At 35.4% G+C, this 22,118-nt stretch overlaps 1 long non-coding RNA gene across 1 annotated transcript; it reads right to left on the bottom strand.

The window, feature by feature from the left end:
- Window positions 1-19,704: 19,704 nt before the first annotated feature.
- Window positions 19,705-22,118, bottom strand: LOC110715486. Its single transcript, XR_002510310.1, has 5 exons — window positions 21,931-22,118; window positions 21,059-21,294; window positions 20,842-20,980; window positions 19,938-20,007; window positions 19,705-19,854 (listed from the first exon to the last, which is right to left on the bottom strand). It is a non-coding gene; the product is annotated as an uncharacterized LOC110715486 (long non-coding RNA).

The following is a 22,118-nucleotide window of genomic DNA, read 5'->3' as shown; positions in this document are numbered from 1 at the left end:
GAAATCAATGCTTAGTTCACTAATTACTCTATTTTTATGCATTTTTTTGTGTATCATATGCTTCACGGGTTTGCTAGTGTTTTGGTGCATATTTAGGTATAAATATGGCACTTTGAAGCTTTTGGACAAAGAAGAAAAGAAGTTGGAGACAAGAAGAGGAAATAAGGGAGCTATGGAAGAATGAAAGAAGCAAGGAAAAGTGTACAAGAGTGAAATAATAAACATTTAATAATATAATAATAACTAATAATTTATAATTACAATAAATAATTAATAAATAATATTAAAAATTAATATTTAATAATAATAATAAATATTTAATATTTTATAATATTATTAAAAAATTAATATTTTATAGTAATAATAATAAATAATTAGTATTTAATAATAATAATATTATTATTAAAAATTAATATTTAATAATTATAATAATAATCAATATTGACGACCGCACTCCATCTTTCTTCCCAACGAGTCCGAGGAGCCGTATGAGGCGGAAGCTCCACGTACGGGACCAATTTTCTATCACCCTTCAATTCGAATTAGCCGCGGAGGGTTCGAGAATAGGGTAAGGTCCTGTCTACCTGCGATAGCCATGTTGTCTACGATACTCAATTCTTTTCCACCTGCCAGGATTTTTTGGTTAAGGATTCCCATATCATTTGGGTCCCCGTGTCCACTAGCGCTCTTGTCCAGAGCAAAGAGAAGGCGAACAATAATAATAATAATAAATATTTAATAATAATATAATAATAGTAATAATAATAATAATACTTATTATTAATAATATTAATTATTGATTAATAATTTATTTTTCATGATAAAAATTAATATTTAAAGATAATAACTAATATTTATAGATATTACTAAATTATTAATAATAAAAATAATTATTAATATTTTTTTATAATAATTATAAAAATGATAATTAATATTTAATAATAATTATTATAATTATAATTATTATAATAATAATTAATATTTAATAATAGTATTTAACAGTTATAATAATAATGAGATAGTCGTAGTAGTAGTAGCGGTGGTGGTGGTGGTGGTGGTGGCGGTAGTGGTGGTGGTAGTAGTAGTAGTGGTGGTAGTAGTGGTAGTAGTAGTAGTGGTAGTGGTAGTGGTAGTAGTGGTAGTAGTAGTGGTGGTAATAGTAGTAGTAGTAGTAGTAGTAGTAATAATCTGCTCTGCTCTGCTGAAATCTACTCTGCTCTGCTGAAATCTACTCTTCTCTTCTCTGCTTTGCCCAAAAGCTAAAAAGTACCGGGCCAAAGGGTCTGATCCTCCCTATTCTTACGTTTTTATATGGAGTAATGTTGGTGCATCATGAGATGTTGGGAAGATGACGTGGCGCAACCAAAAAAAGGAATGACGTGGCACATCGACGTTTTAAGGAACGCCTTTTAATATATAGTATAGATAGATTACTACTCAATGGAAATCTTTTACTAGTATTTACGGAGTAGTTAACAATTACTTCCTTCGTTCTATTCATCACACTATTCATCACTCTTGTTTGACCATATAAAATGAATTATATGTTAAGTAAAATATAGTCATGTGAGATCTTGTTGGATTTGTTTCATAAAATACTTTCACAATATCAACTTTTTATAATTTTTATTCTTTTGCAATGATAGATATTTAGCATATAAAACATGCTTAGGGATGTGTAATTTCATCCTTCTTGCAATATTAATAGAATGGAGAAAGTATCACGTATAATCTCTTATCCAAGGGCAGATCCAGAATTTATTTATAGACTGAGCCGAAGTTATAAAGTATTTCAATTAATAAAGCCATAAAGAAATATGAGTACAAGAAATCTACACGAAAAAAAAATGTACAAACAAGGGGAATTGAACCCTTGACCTTCCCACATCTTTACATCAAGTAACTAACCAACTAAACCAACTACAAAATTTATATATTGTACACAAGATTTTTTATTTATATAAATCAAAATCTGGGCATAGGGGGGCAAGCCCCGGGTAGGCCACCCCCCTAGATCCGCCTATGCTCTTATCTCACCTTGTGGTCTTGGACCCTATTATTTTAACAATTCTCGTACTCTATTTTTCTCTCCCTATATGAATATACTCACATGGATAATGTCGCTCTTAAATTTTCCTTTGAATTTGGTTAGTGGCGTAACCAGAAAAATTTCAAAGGGGTGGCCTAACTAATAAAGTAAAAATAATACCCGATAAATCATATTATCATAATATATGCATATATGATTTCATTATAAAAAAAAAAAAAGGTTGATTGTTTTCCTCTTCATATTTCAGCCTAGAAAAAATAATATTAATTTAATCAATTACATAATAAAATTATATCATTGAGTTATACTTTCTCAATATCTTTTTAGTTGACACGCTTCTTTAGTCACGTTAGCCAATTCACATATTAAACCATTAATATTTTTAATTACTGATAATCAAAAATTATAAAAGGATGATATTTTGAAAACACACATCGTGACAAATCTAACAAGATCCAACATGATCATATTTTTCATTATGTATAAAGCACACAATATTTTCTAAAGGTTAATACATGATAGTAGTTCAATTCATAATCTAAATTGAATTACTTAATTTTAATTAGGTAACCTTGATACATGTATTTAAAAATATTGTAAATGAAACTTCAACAAACTACGTATTAGATTTGTAAAGTAAAACAAAAAAAAAGGTACTGGAATAGGCCTGGAGTAGTAGTTACTAGTTAACCTAAGTGCTTAACCTAAGATTGGAATAGAACGTGAAGAATATTTAGATGTAGATGGAGGGATATGGAGAATTAGAAATAGAGTGTACCCCCAACTCAAATGACGGAAAAGACCAACTCATGCATGGACCTAAGATATGGTCATGGTGATGTGTACTCAAAGTGTGTGCTAAGACTAGTGAGTGTAGGTGACATGTTAAGACTCGTGTCATGACCATGTGGCTAGACTATGTGACTAGACTCAAGCAAAGACTAAGTTAAGACTTCACGTATATGCATTAAACTGGACCGACTGTGGTATTTTAGTCATAACTTTTTATCTGTGACTCTGATTTGGATGAAACAAACTCCAAATTAAAGATAAAATACGGGGCTACAGATCCATAGGCTGGAAAACTCGTAGTTCTTCCTAGAACTCCGTCTATGACCAAAACACGTTGACGCTTGTGCAGTATACGGGAATAAAAATCCGAGTTGACTTAAAGGAACTATGACTCGATTTTATGTTTATTTATTAGCTCAAATTAATTAATTAATTAAACAAATTTCTTTAGTCAATAATCAGTTTATTTAGTCTTAACACAAGTCAAACAAACGATTAGGAAAAATCACATAGAGTATGCACAACAAATAATGCACAATTAGTCAAGTAGGCACAATATGATGCAATGAGTTTGCAACCTAACCATGGCTCTAGTTCTCTAAAGTTCGGGATATGGTTTAGTCAATAGAGGGTCCATGGTTAATTGTCCGGATGCACCGCGCGGAAGCCTAACCGTGAAGGGTTGGCGCGAGTGGATGGGACACCGCGAGTTTTAGAAAAAACTCGCTTCCATGGTTTGGTGAATTCAACAATCTCGGATGTATCCTTTGTTGCACGGAGCGTTCAATCAGGTAGATGGAGCATGAATTCCCAGAGGGTTATGTCCATATGTAGAACACATATGGGTTTCGGAAAGGTGAGAAAAAATTCAATCAGGAAGTAGGATCGAGCAAACAATACGAAAAACCGGTCGAAATTAGAACGCATATTTCTGGCTCGGTATTGGGGGAAATTGGCGCCAGCAATCAGAGACTGGCGCCAGCTTTTAACTGTAGCGCCTGGCGCCAATACTGGCGTCTGGCGCTACGGTTAAAATGCTTGTGCCAATGCTCTGGTCATTGGCGCTACTTCCCACATGCCTCAGCAGCTTTCTGTGCTCGATAAAATTTTCCAGTTTCGCGCGGTGTTATTTCGGTCCCAGTTGTGAAAGATATTTCTCAAATTTCCTACGCGTAAAATCCTATGTTTTTAACTCATTACGGATGGTCTTTCCAATGAGATCTTTTTTATGCATATGACAATAATGTTAATCAAAATTACGCACATGAAATACTTAGAACGTTTCGAGTCTCATCCACTCATTCTAAATCATTGCCGAAACAAATTCAGGAATTAAAATAGAAATCCTCCCCAGTGGAGTCACCAAAAACTGTAGGGAATAAATTTCAAGCGCTAACACCTATCTTGAACCCCACTGTGATCATACACTAAAGTACATTGGCGTCCAAAAGGGAAGAAGATAGAGCAAAAGAGTCGCCAACAAGTTTTAGGAACTTGTAAACCGTTCACAGGGTGAAGGTTACACCCCTTAACGATCCAAGAGATCGTCAACTCCATAAGGTCTAGAACCAAATAAGGGTTCGGGGATGAAGGTACAAATCCAACCTAAAAGAGATTGAACCTGCCCTAATAATAGACCTCTACTTTATTCTGATCATATTCATGTGCGCTTTCTGACTAACATGCAATCATTAGGATTAACCCTAAACCTGTTTATCTATGTTGTTTGAATATTAATGCACAAATAAACCTATTATTGGCGATCACTTGAATTATAACAAATTAACCCTAACAAGATTATTAATTATCTTATTAAGCGTGATTACAAGTACAAATTCCCCTTAAACATGCATAAAAGGTGTGATCAAGCAATAAAAAATAAATAAGCATCAAGCAACATAATAATAATCAATCATTATAATAATCATAATAATAATAATAAAATCATGACAATAAAATTATAATCATAATAAAGATAATAATAATCATAATAATAATAGTCATAAATAAAATAATCATCATCAAAATAATAATAATAATAATAATATTCATAATCATCATGAATTATAACAATTATGATCATAATCATGTTCATGTTAATATTAAAGCATAATAATAGCAAGATCCTAGGCATGATACTAACAAGATTAATGACAGGGTAAAGTCGTATCCCCTAATCAAAAATAATTCCTAAGTCCTCTAACTAAAGCAGATAAGGAAGTAGGGTCGATCTCCACAGGGAAACAAGTCTTTCTATTCCTAATTAACTAAACTAATCTAGATTATGAAGTAACCAATATTTATATTTGAATAAGAAACTAAACTACTATGATTGAGAATAGGGAGAAAACAATATATAAAAGGATCTAGGGCATAGGTTCACCAATAAATAATACTCCAGGGTAAAACATAGTAATCGATTATTGATATTGCATAAATAACATGATTAACAGGCTCTCGCAATTTATTAATCAACATAGATCTAACAGGCTCTCGCAATTTACTAGATCTAAGTTCTTATTGAAAATAGCCTTTAATATCAAATTAACATCTGCTCGATTCATCAATTCAATATTGCTATACTTTTACAAGCCGTAATTGTAAAGCGTTAAAACAATTCAATAAGAAATTATCATGCAATACCAAAAATCAATAATAGTCAATCATCAATGCATCAATTAACTAGATTGTAAAGGGCTTTCGCTACGTATTACAATCACAGAATTAATCTACCGGTATTAAATCTCATCTCTCGAATCTCGACTTAACCATTTATAAATTAACTTGCCTATTGAAACTAGACCTAAACATCAATTCTCATCTCTCGAATCTCGAATCAATATTATCAAACTCATGCATAAAAGATAGGCCTAGTCTAGTCACAGAGCATTAAATCAATCAATAGGAAATTAATCTAGCATTGATAATTAACAACAATAAATTACCCCTTCATATTATTCATGGATCCCCTTAAACCCTAGAAATAAAACTACTCACACATAATTAAAACTTAACTAATCAAGACAATTAGAGGAGACATGATCAAAGAAAGAGAATAAATTACTGGAATTAAACCAAGAGTTATATAGAGAGAAAACAATATTAAGAGTTTAAGAGGAGAGAGAAAGTATCAGAAAAATTAATAAAGAGTAAAAAGAAGGTAAAGAAAGTACTAAATTCGTTTTACGGAGAAGTATTTATACTCCGTAAGAATCCTAAACTAAAACAAACTTAAACGACGCTAATCGTCCCTTAATGAATACACGCGCCCGATCGGGCGCGCCTTTTTGCTCCCTAGTACTAATCTCCCGCCCGGCCGGGCGCGTCACCGGGCGCCAACCTTAGCTTCTCCCGCCCGGCCGGGCGCGCCTTCGGGCGCCAGCCTCTTTGGCCAGGCGGCTCACTTGGGCCACTATTTGGACTACGATTGGGCTCCAATTCTTCGGGCCAATCTGGGTTTCCTCTTCCGGTCTTGAATACTCGGTCCAAATGCCCCGGTATCACCTATACCGAGCCCTTAATCACCGGTTCGATGGCTCTAACCGGCCCTGGGCTATAAAATATGGTCGTGCTTCTCCAATGTTCGTGATTGCTCCAAAATATCTCGGGAAAATACTCCAAAAGTATAAATCCCTGCAAAAGTCAACCAAATCTACGAAAACACTAGAAAACACCAATTAGTAATAAAAGTGGCTCTAAAGAGCCAAAAACACTACTAATTATGACCAAAATAGACACATCAAACTCCCCCAAGCCAAACCTTTGCTTGTCCCTAAGCAAAGATCTCATCAATGAAAAATAAATATGCTTCACCCCAAAAGTAAAAATCAAGCACAAACGATCCAGGGTAAATCAAATAAACATGTTTCAAAATCAACCAATCAAATCCATCTAATTACCAATCTTCCCTAACAATTGTCACACAGAGCAAACCACAAGAGCATATAGAATTCAAGACTAGTGCTCACGCACTCAACTCTCATTTTTGTGGCGAGTAAAAGATGTACTCGATCGCTCTCCATCCAACCCCTTTATGTGAACAATGCCCTCCCAACTCACACTCTCGTGTGTATAAAACAATAAACGCTCAATCCTACTAGTCGACTCGAAATATGCAAACTCATAACTTGCATTGATAAACAACACTTTCACATTCATACAATTCTACGCACAAAGGTCGGAAGGTCTTTAAAGCTTGTAATGTAAGGTTAGGGTAAAGGGTAGGATAAATTTGGGAATAAGTGAGAGAAAAGCTATGCTTAAAGGAGCCATATCCTAATAAAACCCATGATCAAAATAAATAATGATCATAAATCTCCTACATAACCAACTCTAACATCAACCAAATATACTCCAATCATAATAAATAATCTCAACTCTTACAATTTCACTCATAAGATATAATAATGAAGAAGTAGAGTGAATAAACAAACTTTATTTTCAAACTTGAATATTTTTTCATTGAAGCTCTATTATTTTTCTTTTAATCAACCTCCAACTAGAACATTTGAACATTTTTTTTTCTTTCGAAGTTCACTTATTTTTTTCACATTTTTTTTCTTTGAACTTCTCTTTTTTTTTCATAATATCATGCTTTATTTTTTTCAAGAAATTTAACTCTAAAACTCATCAAAAATAAACATGATCAACAACAAAACAACTTCTCAAAACCCACCCAAATTGTGCAAATAATAAGCACTCTACAAACTCCCTCACCTCACTCACTAATAGCTCCCCCAAGCCAAGCTTGGGACTAGTAACCAATGGGGCAAAATAGGCTTGTAATGCGGCTGATAAACAACAAAAATTCAAGCAACAACATGGGTAGCAAGAAGGGAACAAATGTATCTACAATATCTGGAGGCTACCTAAAAGAACAAATGTCTTCGTCCTCCTCAATGTGCATAATAATGAGTCATATAAATATTACTAATAGTTGCAAACCAATACTCAAATTCATTGACATACCAGGAACTATGGAACTATCACACATTCCTTACCAAATCAACTAGTCAAGCACTATATTCACAAGTAGTTGGACAACATTGACGCATGTCAAGGATTCAAGGCAATCAAACATCAAATCATGATCAACTAATCCACAATGCTTATCATCAAATACCAGGAATCAAAACAATTTTTCTCAAGTAAGGGGCACAGGGAAGCATAATTTACAATTCATTGGAACAAAATTAACCTAAGAAAGTAATAAAATCTATACTAAGAAAAATAAAAATAAAAAGAGAAGAGAGAGAGAGAGAGTGAAAGATATACCAAGCGCACACGAGAACCTCCCCCCAAGCTAAATTAGACAATGTCCTCATTGTCTTAAAGGGAAGCTAGTAGTCAAGGTGACTACTCTTCATCATCACCACATCAATGTCACCAAATCCTCGAGGATTGAAATGCATCTCTTTGGAACAAAATTGGGCAAGAAAGAAACAAAGTGTTAGTGGGAAAAATTTCAAATTTGAGTCAGGTGCACTATTCTGATCATAACTTTTTATATATAAATGAAAATACAGTGATTCTAATTGAATTGGAAACTAGACTTGAAGATCTTTCCAACGACAGGTCACACGCAAAAATCGGATAAGAAACGCAAAAGTTATGGCATGTCGAAGTTGACAAAGTTTGCTGACGCGTACGCGCGCCCGATCAGGCGAGCTCTGCCCGATCGGGCCCGTGCTACTGATTTGACGGGGCAGCTTGCTTCTGCTAATTGCCCCGGGATTCCTTTAGCCCTTCGGTATTTTCTCGACTTTTCTAGTATCTCTGCACAAAATCACACTCCCACAAATATAAGATATACTCTCCTCTACCTCTCTAAAACAAAACAAAAAGAAAACACACAAACAAATAAAAAAAACTAAATAAAATCAACAAAATACGGGTTGCCTTCCGCAAAGCGCTAGTTTATCAAGGTCCCGCTCGACCATACTCCTTCTCTCAATCGGAAGAATTCAATGCCTTGAGTAACTTATCAACGCTCCTGCAAACATTTCATTAAGCACTATAGAGGGCTTAATAGCAAGCACATTTATCCCTACAAAGAAAAAGTTAGGAGCACATAAAGAGAACTCAAGGTAGAAGTAAAAATAAAAAGAGGGGGATGAAAATACACCACAACCTTCTACTTCCTCCGTTAAAAATTTAGATTTAATAGAACGTACATGGAGGTAGTCATTGTCCTTATCATCCAATAATGACTTGAAAATTCCACCCTTACGAATAACCTCATCATCAACAAAGGAGTTTTCAACCACCGTTTCTACAACTAATGATTTTTCAATCACCGGTTCGTCAACCAATGATGTTTCAACCACAAATTCTGCAAGCGATGGTTCTTCATCCTCAATAACATTCACATTATTATAGTGTCCATATACTTTTTCATCAAGAGCCTTCCAATAACTTTCATTAGCAACTAATCATTTCCGAATATGATCATATGTATATGGAAAGACTCTAAAATCATTAGGAGCACGCACAAAAAACTCACTATAAGGGCATTCAGGATTTTCATGACAAAGACGTTGACAACTACAGTAGTTAGGTGCTGCATAAAAATTATATAATTCTTGTAGTGACATAAGCATGGATATTTTCAACTCATAAAAAAAATTTAAAATTTAAAATTTTAAAAATAATAATAAAAAAATTAAATTACAAATAATCTAGACTCTAATAATAATAAGAAATAAAAATAAAACCGTTTCCCCGGCAACGACGCCAAATTTTGACAGTTAAAGTCGTATCCCCTAATCAAAAATAATTCCTAAGTCCTCTAACTAAGGCAGATAGGGAAGTAGGGTCGATCTCCACAGGGAAACAAGTCTTTCTATTCCTAATTAACTAAAGTAATCTAGATTATGAAGTAACCAATATTTACATTTAAATAAGAAACTAAACTACCAAGATTGAGAATAGGGAGAAAACAATATATAAAAGGATCTAGGGCATAGGTTCACCAATAAATAATACTCCAGGGTAAAACATAGTAATCAATTATTGACATTGCATAAAAACATGATTAACAGGCTCTCGCAATTTATTAATCAACATAGATCTAACAGGCTCTTGCAATTTACTAGATCTGAGTTCTTATTGCAAATATCCTTTAATATCAAATTAACATCTGCTCGATTCATCAATTCAATATTGCTATACTTTTACAAGCCGTAATTGTAAAGCATTAAAACAATTCAATAATAAATTATCATGCAATACCAAAAATCAATAATAGTCAATCATCAATGCATCAATTAACCAGATTGTAAAAGGGATTTCGCTATGTATTACAATCATAGAATTAATCTACCGGTATTAAATCTCATCTCTCGAATCTCGACTTAACTATTTATAAATTAACTTGCCTAATGAAACTAGACCTAAAAATCAATTCTCATCTCTCGAATCTCGAATCAATATTGTCAAACTCATGCAAAAAATATAGGCCTAGTCTAGTCACAGAGCATTAAATCAATCAACAGGAAATTAATCTAGCATAGATAATTAACAACAATAAATTACCCCTTCATAATATTCATGGATCCCCTTAAACCCTAGAAATAAAACTACTCACACATAATTAAAACTAAACTAATCAGGACAATTAGAGGAGACATGATCAAAGAAAGAGAATAAATTACTGGAATTAAACCAAGAGTTATATAGAGAGAAAATAATACTAAAAGTTTAAGAGGAGAGAGAAAAGAGTTAGAGAGATAAAGTCTCAGAAAAATTAATAAAAGTAATAAAAATCCAATTAGTAAAACTAAACACTAGAAAACACCAATTAGTAATAAAAGTGGCTCTAAAGAGCCAAAAACACTACTAATTATGACCAAGGGACGGGGTAAAATACTATATAAAATAGACACATCAATTAATAACCAACTCTAGCATGTCACTAAGCAATAAAAATCAAATCTCTAACCCTAACATGATACTAACAATCATAAATATTAGGAAGAACATATGAAGCGTCGCAGGAATCATAATAAGCATATTTGATATTATAACTTTTCCCTAAACATGATACTAGGAATATCATAATAACAATTTAAACATGATTTCTACATCATAATATCAATTAAAACCATTAAAGCACTAACTTTGATGCCTCGTATCTCTTTCTAATAACAAAATACACACGTTAGTAACTTCAAGGAAAATAATAAACAAACAATTAAATTAAATAATTGAAATAGAGATTTGGGACAAACCCTCAGGAATTAAACCTTTCACGTCTAGGGCGAAGGCAACTTCAAATATGGCTAGGTGTTTCTAAGATTTGCGAATGCGAAATTTTGTTTGCAAAAGCTAGTTTAGAAAAGAGAAAGAGAAAGAATGAATGATGAATGATTAAGAGAGAATGAGAGAATTAATGATTGCGAATGAAAACTGGTTGTAGGTGAATGAAAACGGAGTTTTTACGTCGTTATTTATAGTGAAAATCAGCCAAAAAGATAAAATTAACGAAGCAGAGTATTGGCGCACGAAAAACAGAGCTGGCGCCAGCACCAGCTAATTGGCGCCAGGCGCCAGCCTTAGCGCCAGGCTTGGTTCCAGGCGCCAATGGCTGGCGTTGGACGCCAAACCTGTTTTTGACGCGTTTTTCTAAAATCAGATATATTTTGCCGTACAGGAGGATAAAATCGTATATTTTCCTCAAAAATGCTCTTTGATTTTAATTAAAACTCTGAAAACTCAACGAAAGTCAATTTATCAATGCTAATTGAATTAGGAATGAAAAGAACCTTCTAGAAGAATCTAGAAGACTAAAACCATTCCTAATTGCATTAGGAATGATAAATCATATTAGGCCCTCCTCTAGATCATTGGGCCGCATATAAGGTTCAAACCGGGACCAGTTTAGTAAATTGGCCATAACTTCCTCAATATTCATCGGAATTGGGCTTATAATATATCGTTGGAAAGCTCTTGTCAATCCCCATCCAACTACACTACTATTGGACCCATATCATGGCCCAACCAAACTGGATTGTCTGTTTTCTTAAAATAAGTTTTTAAAAACAGGGAGAAGAGAAAAGAAATTAAAATTATCCGCAACGCTAGACTTTTCACACTTTCACCTCATTCGATTATGATTCGACGTGAAAGGTACTCATCACTGGGTTTGGTTTTGGGGAGACACAAATGGGTGTCTACAGAAGCCCCCATTTTGACTGAGTTTGGAGAAACGCAAGTTTTGAAAACGAAATTCAAAGTAGCGATAGGGACGGAGAATGATTCAAAACGTTCTGCGATCCTAAATCATTCTTGTAACGCCGATACCTGCAAACTAGCGTTAGTTAAACAGATAAAAGAGTTAAGAAACACGTATATTTCACCGTCGAGCACACGTCTCTGAAAGTAACCGATTTGCTGTCGCTTTACTGTTGTTTTGATGACCTCCTGCAAGCTAGAGAATTCCATCCCGATTGAAAACCGCTACGCCTGTAACTGCTTCCAATATAGAAGATTGCTTTGCCTGAAACGATCCTCCTCCGCTTTGATAATATTCCACGTCCATGGGAATACTATCGAAGATTGCTTCTCTTGAAGCAATCCTTAGTTGTTTGTGACAACTCTCCACAAGCTAGGGAACGCCACCTTGCTGCTTGTTTTGACAATCTTCCGCAATCTAGGGAACGCCGTCGATCAATGTTGCTATATCTCGAGCCTTTTCTTGAATCATAGGGACAATTTTTCCAATCATAGCAAAAGTCGTCGAAGACCGCCTCATCATGAACCGCTCTTCTCATATCTTGGTGACAACCTCCACAATTTTAGCAAACGCCGTCGAAGACCGCCCATCTCGTGCTATCTTCTCAAATCTTGGGTGACAACCTCCACAATCTTAGCGAATGCCGTCGAAGACCGCCCATCTCGTGCTATCTTCTCAAATCTTAGTGACAACCTCCACAATCTTAGCGAATGTCGTCGAAGACCGCCCATCTCGTGCTATCTTCTCAAATCTTTGGTGACAACTTCCACAATCTTAGCGAATGTCGTCGAAAATAACTTTACTTGAAGTCATCCTCCGTTGTTGCGATAATATTCCGAAGAAAATTACCGAAGACTAACACTTGTCGATCTTTAAAGATCGCTTGAACTTTGCTTCCGCTAAAACCAGTATGTCGGTGTTTCCGTGATGAGCCAATTCTTAGGCGCTTTAAGCTAAGTGAGACGATCTTTCATCAGGTCGATCACTTATTTGCGTTTGTAATCAAATCGACTACTCAATCATGTCAAATTGCTTATAGGGGCTAAGTGGCATACCAAGGAACCCGAAATTGTTGTTCTGAGGTCGAAATCACCTTTCTGAGAAGCTTCGATCTCTGTCGCTGCTGAAAAGATCTAGCGCTTAGAATTGATTCTGTCGTCAGACGCTGTGATAGGGTCTTCCCTATTCTGCTGCACCTGTATTTATTTTTTACTATAGAACTTTGCCAATTTCTTTAATCATCATAGGGTTGACCTAAGGTTTAGCATTGCTTGATTCATCGACTTGACACGACTCAAGGTATAAACTTGACTCGATATGATTGACTGAATCGAGGTTGACTTGACTCAAAGTGAAATGACACGTGTGACTCATGACCCGTGTGTGCATTGTAATGTGATCGTGTGACTCGAAAATGCAAAAAAGCAAAAAAATTTCGTCATTTTTGTGGAGGGTACCGACTTTCTCCCGAAAAAGAAAGACGCGAAAAAAGAATCGAAGTTTGAAGATGCATGTTGAATGAGCTTAGTCAAATGTCATTTGATACTATTTCTCAAGGTGCAAGGATTAATCCATCGTAGGCTATCTCAACTGTTGACTCCATGATGAAAGTATTTGGGTAACTTAGGCACGGAGGCTAAGAATTTCATACTTCGTGATGCACTGAGTAATTTCGACGAAGCATGCTTCAGCGTTAAGATTTCATGACAAAGGGTTCCTAAGGGAAGTATATTTGGTCATGTGTGTGTGCAATGTGTGATAGTGACACTAAAGTTAGGCCGCAAGGGCTAAGTGTGTGAAAAGATATGTTAAAAGAGTCAAATGGTGGTGACTCTTAGGCTAGGTAAGCTAACAATGTAGGGATCAAGCCCCCAAGTCTAGCTCTACGTGAAAAGGGATGAGCATTGGAGATCCCTTGATATGATCATGGTGTAAGTGTGTGAATGTGAATGCATTTTTATTGCGGCCGCACCTCGATGTGAGGTTGCCTATGTATCCGTTAGGAATCAGGTCGAACGTAGCTCTAGCCGAACCTCGCACAAGTGTGTATACCTCAAAAAGGTCTTTTAAGGGTTGTAACGTGGTTAGGCTAAAGGTTATAGAAGAAGATAAAGGCTCAAGACCCTAGATAAGCCCCCAAGGTGTGCAACCTTGCTTTTGAATCTTTGTATTTATGCTTGAGTTTCTACTCTTTTTTAGCTCTTTTTTTTGTTTTAGCATCTATTTTATTTTTATAAGTGTGGGCAATCCCGATCATGCGGTCTATCACTCACTTGGCATTCATGTTTCTCAGGCACGGTACCGAGCACTCGATAAGAGACGCAATCTGAGACATGTTCATATCGAAGACATTGGAACACTTGCCCTTTTGTACACTTTTATTTATTTTTTTCTATTTTTGCTATTTTAATCTTTTGAATTACTCAACTTTTTTTTTTTTTAGAATTGCATAAGTTACACACCATCCCATCCCAAGGTTAGGTAAATGTAGGTTGAAAAAAGAAGGGTCTATCGTTACACGAGGCTCAAAGTGGTTTACCAAAAAAGGATGTATAATTGAAGGGTGAAAGGTAATATAATGCGGCTACAAGGGGTGCCTTAAATCATTGGTATACCTTGTGCTTAATTCGACATGGATTTTTTTTTAATGCAATATAATGAAATGATCATATATAAGGAAATAAATGCTCATTTTATCAAAAAAAGAAAATATATAATGATCCTACAAAATAAATCTAAGGAGAATAAAAAGGTGCCTATGCTAGAATTATTAGGGAAAAGGGTAAACAAAAAAGAAATAGAAAAAAGAGGTTGCGAAATCTTGTCGTTGAAGCTCTCCTCTTGTCTTGTGTTGTTTCCTTTATCATCACTCGCTCTTCTTGTTAACTGGAGGCATGGGAAGCTTGTTATTATCAATCAAATGTTGGATAGCCTCCTTTAGCTTCCAACAGCTCTCAGTAGTATGACCCCTACCTTGATGGTACTTGCAGTGTTCGTCTGGATTCCAACTAGGCAATCTCTTTTCAGGTGCGGGATCTTGAATAGGTCCAATGGGAGTAATGAGTCCCTTGGCATGGAGTCAATCGAAGGCAGTATCGTAGCTCATCCCAATGGGGGTGAAGTCAGTCCTTAGTTGCTTCTTAGATCCTTGGTTATCCATGGCTAAAAATTCACTGAGATCAAAGGTACTAACATTGTTACTAGAGTGGGCGTTTTCGGAAGAAGAAGGATTGTCGTTCTTCTTTCCTTTCCAGCCACCGTGGTTACTATTGTTAGTAGCTTTTTGCTTTGCGAGGTCGTCTTCGATCTCGATACCTATTTCATAGACGGCTCTGAAAGTATTCAAGTTGTGCTGATATTTTAAGTGCTTTGAATACTTTTCTTGGAGATTCTTGATAAACATCCTCACAGACTCTTTTTCGGTGGGGACCTCAATCATCTTAGCGGAAGTTTCCCTCCACTTATTGAAGAAAAAAGTAAAGCCTTCATTCTCTTTTTGTCTTAGCATTTCAAGTTGTCTATAATCAGTTTCGATTTGGATATTGCATTTATACCTATCAATGAAAGCGTTTACCATCGATTCCCAGGTAAAGGTTTTCTCTTTGTCTAGAGAGAAGAACCATTGTTGACAAACGGTTTCAAGAGATAAGGAAAACAAGGAATGAAAGACTTTCTTATCAATCCCCTTAATGTTCATCATAGTTTCAAAGGCTCTTAAGTGAAGATAAGGATTATATGTTGCCTTGAATTTTAGGATGTCGTTGGCATTGAACTTATGCGGAAGAAGTTATTTTTCCACCAAGACCCCTGGTGAACTAATACCTTGAAACTTGTAATCACTAGATAGCTTGCTCAAGCTCTCTTGCATGAGCTCCATTTGTTGTTGCTTCATAGGGTCATTGATTTTGAGGGTTAAAGCCTTCAATGCCTTAGTCACGGTAACCAATTGGTTCATAATCTCATTGACTTCCTCTTGAGTTGCCATTATCTTCTTAGCCTTCCTCTTTTGACGAATCGGTTTATCAAAAAGTGAGACTTGAATAAAGAGGTTGTCCTTGATTAATCGCCCTTCTCTCCTCGACCAAGTACTGTGGAAAAGGAATTTGGGGATATTCATTGTTAATTATTTGACTCAAACTTTATTCAACATGCAATGGATGGAGGAAATGAAGAAAGATTAGAATAGAACGTGAAGAATATTTAGATGTAGATGGAGGGATATGGAGAATTAGGAATAGAGTGTACCCCCAACTCAAATGACGAAAAAGACCGACTCATGCATGGACCTAAGATATGGTCATGGTGATGTGTACTCAAAGTGTGTACTAAGACTAGTGAGTGTAGGTGACATGTTAAGACTCGTGTCATGACCATGTGGCTAGACTATGTGACTAGACTCACACAAAGACTAAGTTAAGACTTCACGTATATGCATTAAACTGGACCGACTGTGGTATTTTAGTCATAACTTTTTATCTGTGACTCTGATTTGGATGAAACAAACTCCAAATTAAAGATAAAACACGGGGCTTCAGATCCATAGGCTGGACGACTCGTAGTACTTCCTAGAACTCCGGCTATGACAAAAACAAGTTGACGCTTGTGCAGTATACGGGAATAAAAATCCGAGTTGACTTAAAGGAACTATGACTCGATTTTATGTTTATTTATTAGCTCAAATTAATTAATTAATTAATTAATTAAACAAATTCCTTTAGTCATTAATCAGTTTATTTAGTCTTAACACAAGTCAAACAAACGATTAGGAAAAATCACATAGAGTATGCACAACAAATAATGCACAATTAGTCAAGTAGGCACAATATGATGCAATGAGTTTGCAACCTAACCATGGCTCTAGTTCTCTAAAGTTCGGGATATGGTTTAGTCAATAGAGGGTCCATGGTTAATTGTCCGGATGCACCGCGCGGAAGCCTTACCGTGAAGGGTTGGCGCGAGTGGATGGGACACCGCGAGTTTTAGAAAAAACTCGCTTCCATGGTTTGGTGAATTCAACAATCTCAGATGTATCCTTTGTTGCATGGAGCGTTCAATCAGGTAGATGGAGCATGAATTCCCAGAGGGTTATGTCCATATGTAGAACACATATGGGTTTCGGAAAGGTGAGAAAAAATTCAATCAGGAAGTAGGATCGAGCAAACAATACGAAAGACCGGTCGAAATTAGAACGCATATTTCTGGCTCGGTATTGGGGGAAATTGGCGCCAGCAATCAGAGACTGGCGCCAGCTTTTAACTGTAGCGCCTGGCGCCAATACTGGCGTCTGGCGCTACGGTTAAAATGCTTGTGCCAATGCTCTGGTCATTGGCGCTACTTCCCACATGCCTCAGCAGCTTTCTGTGCTCGATAAAATTTTCCAGTTTCGCGCGGTGTTATTTCGGTCCCAGTTGTGAAAGATATTTCTCAAATTTCCTACGTGTAAAATCCTATGTTTTTAACTCATTACGGATGGTCTTTCCAATGAGATCTTTTTTATGCATATGACAATAATGTTAATCAAAATTACGCACATGAAATACTTAGAACGTTTCGAGTCTCGTCAACTCATTCTAAATCATTGCCGAAACAAATTCAAGAATTAAAAAAGAAATCCTCCCCAGTGGAGTCGCCAAAAACTATAGGGAATAAATTTCAAGCGTTAACCCCTAGCTTGAACCCCACTGTGATCATACACTAAAGTACGGTGGCGTCCAAAAGGGAAGAAGATAGAGCAAAAGAGTCGCCAACAAGTTTTAGGAACTTGTAAATCGTTCACAGGGTGAAGGTTACACCCCTTAACGATCCAAGAGATCGTCAACTCCATAAGGTCTAGAACCAAATAAGGGTTTGGGGATGAAGTTACAAATCCAACCTAAAAGAGATTGAACTTGCCCTAATAATAGGCCTCTACTTTATTCTGATCGTATTCATGTGCGCTTTCTGACTAACATGCAATCATTAGGATTAACCCTAAACCTGTTTATCTATGTTGGTTGAATATTAATGCACAAATAAACCTATTATTGGCGATCACTTGAATTATAATCAAATTAACCCTAACAAGATTATTAATTATCTTATTAAGCGTGATTACAAGTATAAATTCCCTTTAAACATGCATAAAAGGTGTGATCAAGCAATAAAAAAAAATAAGCATCAAGAAACATAATAATAATCGATCATTATAATAATCATAATAATAATAATAAAATCATGACAATAAAATTATAATCATAATAAAGATAATAATAATCATAATAATAATCGTCATAAATAAAATAATCATCATCAAAATAATAATAATAATAATAATATTCATAATCATCATGAATTATAACAATTATGATGATAATCATGTTCATGTTAATATTAAAGCATAATAATAGCAAGATCCTAGGCATGATACTAACAAGATTAATAACCAACCCTAGCAGGTTACTAAGCAATAAAAATCAAATCTCTAACCCTAACATGATACTAACAATCATAAATATTAGGAAGAACATATGAAGCGTCGCAGGAATCATAATAAGCATATTTGATATTATAACTTTTCCCTAAACATGATACTAGGAATATCATAATAACAATTTAAACATGATTTCTACATCATAATATCAATTAAAACCATTAAAGCACTTACTTTGATGCCTCGTATCTCTTTCTAATAACAAAATACACACGTTAGTAACTTCAAGGAAAATAATAAACAAATAATTAAATTAAATAATTGAAATAGAGATTTGGGACCAAACCCTCAGAAATTAAACCTTTCACGTCTAGGGCGAAGGCAACTTCGAATATGGATAGGTGTTTCTAATCTTGTGAATGAGGAATTTTGTTTGCAAAAGCTAGTTTAGAAAAGAGAAAGACAAAGAATGAATGATGAATGATTAAGAGAGAATGAGAGAATTAATGTCTGCGAATGAAAACTGGTTGTAGGTGAATGAAAACGGAGTTTTTACGTCGTTATTTATAGAGAAAATCAGCCAAAAAGATAAAATTAACGAAGCAGAGTATTGGCGCACGAAAAACAGAGCTGGCGCCAGCACCAGCTAATTGGCGCCAGGCGCCAGCCTTAGCGCCAGGCTTGGTTCCAGGCGCCAATGGCTGGCGTTGGGCGCCAAACCTGTTTTTGATGCGTTTTTCTAAAATCATATATATTTTGCCGTACAGGAGGATAAAATCGTATATTTTCCTCAAAAATGCTCTTTGATTTTAATTAAAACTCTGAAAACTCAACGAAAGTCAATTTATCAATGCTAATTGAATTAGGAATGAAAAGAACCTTCTAGAAGAATCTAGAAGACTAAAACCATTTCTAATTTCATTAGGAATGATAAATCATATTAGGTCCTCCTTTAGATCATTGGGCCGCATATAAGGTTCAAACCAGGCCCAGTTTAGTAAATTGGTCATAACTTTCTCAATATTCATCGGAATTGGGCTTATAATATATCGTTGGAAAGCTCTTGTCAAGCCCCATCCAACTACACTACAATTGGACCCATATCATGGACCAACCAAACTGGATTGGCTGTTTTCTTAAAATAAGTTTTCAAAAACAGGGAGAAGAGAAAAGAAATTAAAACTATCCGCAACGCTAGACTTTTCACACTTTCACCTCATTCGATTATGATTCAACGTGAAAGGTACTCATCACTGGTTTTGGTTTTGGGGAGACACAAATGGGTTGATTTCATCATCAAGCTTTAAGTCTCGTTAACAAGATCAACAGTAGTGTGAAGAAGTGAGCAGGAAGTGGAGACCACAAGCTTGTCTACAAGCAAAGAACAACTAAGTTAGTCAAACGTCTTTATTAGGCAACATAAATTTATATGTTTGAGATACAAGTTAAGTCACCCTTAGCAGGCTTGGACAACAACAAGTAGGAGACTGGTCCAACAAGAATTGGGACAGTGTCTACTCCAAGCTGTAGGCCAAACGATAAGATAAGTTACTTCGATAATCATGAAATATTTATAAAAAAATAAAAATGGATTGTATTGGACTTATAAAGACTACTTAAGAAGAGAAGTAGCTCATATCCAATACATATCCCCTGACACCCCCTAAATAAAAATTAAGAGCATGACAATCAAGAACCCCCTGGGGACAAGGGTTAGTTATTGATGGACCAGAAAATAACAATAATCTAAGGTAAACAGGTGACAAGAAATCCTCAAGGGAAACCTCAAACCTATTTGTGAAATTATTGTTCTAGGCACATTCAGTAATTTCTCCAAGTTAAATTCGAAAAGATCGAGAAATTATTGTTATGGGATCCTATGCTTTCAACAATTATGTCAAAGTTTAAATAGAAGCTTATCAACTAGATACTCTGCATATCTTTTCACTCATTATAGCTGGAAAGTAAGTGAACTTGACTTGAGATTTAAATGAGCTAGGCTAATCACTGTATAGCTTGGCTCAAATAAGATCATGAAAAAACTTGCATTTGTAGATTAAGGAGTTCTAGTTATAAACCACAGTTAATATCACGAAACAGCAAAAATATATGAGTTGGTAAACCAAGATAGGATATCATTAGCTCTAGCTCTGCTTTTATCAACTCTAGTTGAGAATATATGCACATACCCAGCTGTTTTATGGCCAAAAATGCGAGGAAACAATTGTGTAGCAGTACTGCCCAGCAGAATATAGAGAATATTTGGAGTTTTCAGCTCTTTAAAAACATAGTTCAGAAACCTCAAGGGATACAAACTAGTATGGAATGAAAATAGAATGGTAGGCGAATAAGATATACCTTAGCTTCCCAAAAGTAAAAGTCAGTACGGCAATGTGTAGTGTACTTGATCTTAACTCTGACTTCCAAGGTCTGTGGTGGAGCAACCTCTACTTGCTCTATCACCAACGGCTTTTCCCGGCCTCCCATGCTACAGCAGCTATACAACAAACCAATAATAAATCAACAAAGTGGAGATGAAATTTTGTAGTTAACACGACGAGGCTGAGATTCATACCTTTGCAGGGTATCACAAGGCCAACAGTACTAGACATTGGCAATGTTAAGATCAATCAGATGAGATCTCACTTCGAAATTACTTTCTAGGCACATTCAGTATCATCCTTGAATTCAGACGATTTTAACAAGCCCATGGCCCGGGTAGGATCCTTGGCAGCCCCTCTCGTATGTAATAAATCGAGTACTTCGAAATTAGTAATAAGCCGGCATTGTAGAGGTTGCGTAAAACAAAACCTAACATGAAGAGGCCATTGCAGTATACAAAAATTTCTGAGTGCATGTAACCTTATCAGGTAGAAAACATCAACTAAAAATCACCAACATTCACCAATTGCAGATTAAAACACCAAATAATGAAGAAATGAAAGAACCTTGCATACAGAATCAATAACCAAAACCTAAATTCTCACTTCAACAACAGATTAACAGAGATTATACCAACAACCCATAAGTTACCAATAAAAATGAACGAATTGGGGATAAATTGATCGATTTCGGTAAAAAGAGCTGAAGAATCCTAGAATTAATCAATATGCCATATCAGGTTTCTTAATTCTCTCTATAAACAAAAATAATTACAAAAAAATTCAGCAATCAGGTATTAATAGACAAAGATAAACTAAATACATTACTGATTGCATGTATTACTAGTTCAATTGAAGAACATTTTTTTTTAGATTTATTATTCGTTTAGACATATATACAAAGGATAATCGAACCATATAAATGTCAAAAATGAATCAAATAAAAATTGCGTGTAGAAAAAAATAAAGCAAATTAGAATTCACAAGAACAAATTCAATAACTTAAACAATTAGATGCCCAGAAATCAATTCAAGAAGAGGAAAAAACAATTGAAGGACTTCTTACCTCACTATCTAAAATGCCCAGAAATCAATTCAAGAAGAGGAGAAAGGGCTTGAGTTTGAAATGAGAGAAAGAGGTGAATGACGAGGAGGAGAACGAGGAGAGGAGAGAGAGAGGGATTAAGGGACTGATGAGAGAGAAAGAGGTGAATGATGGCTTTAGGTGAAACCCTAAAAAGCTCTCATCAGTTG

This window comes from Chenopodium quinoa, unplaced genomic scaffold (assembly GCF_001683475.1).
Source record: "Chenopodium quinoa cultivar QQ74 unplaced genomic scaffold, ASM168347v1, whole genome shotgun sequence".
Classification (NCBI taxonomy): Eukaryota; Viridiplantae; Streptophyta; class Magnoliopsida; order Caryophyllales; family Amaranthaceae; genus Chenopodium; species Chenopodium quinoa.
Note: the sequence above shows the minus strand (reverse complement) of the source record. Positions and strands in the feature narration are given on the sequence as shown.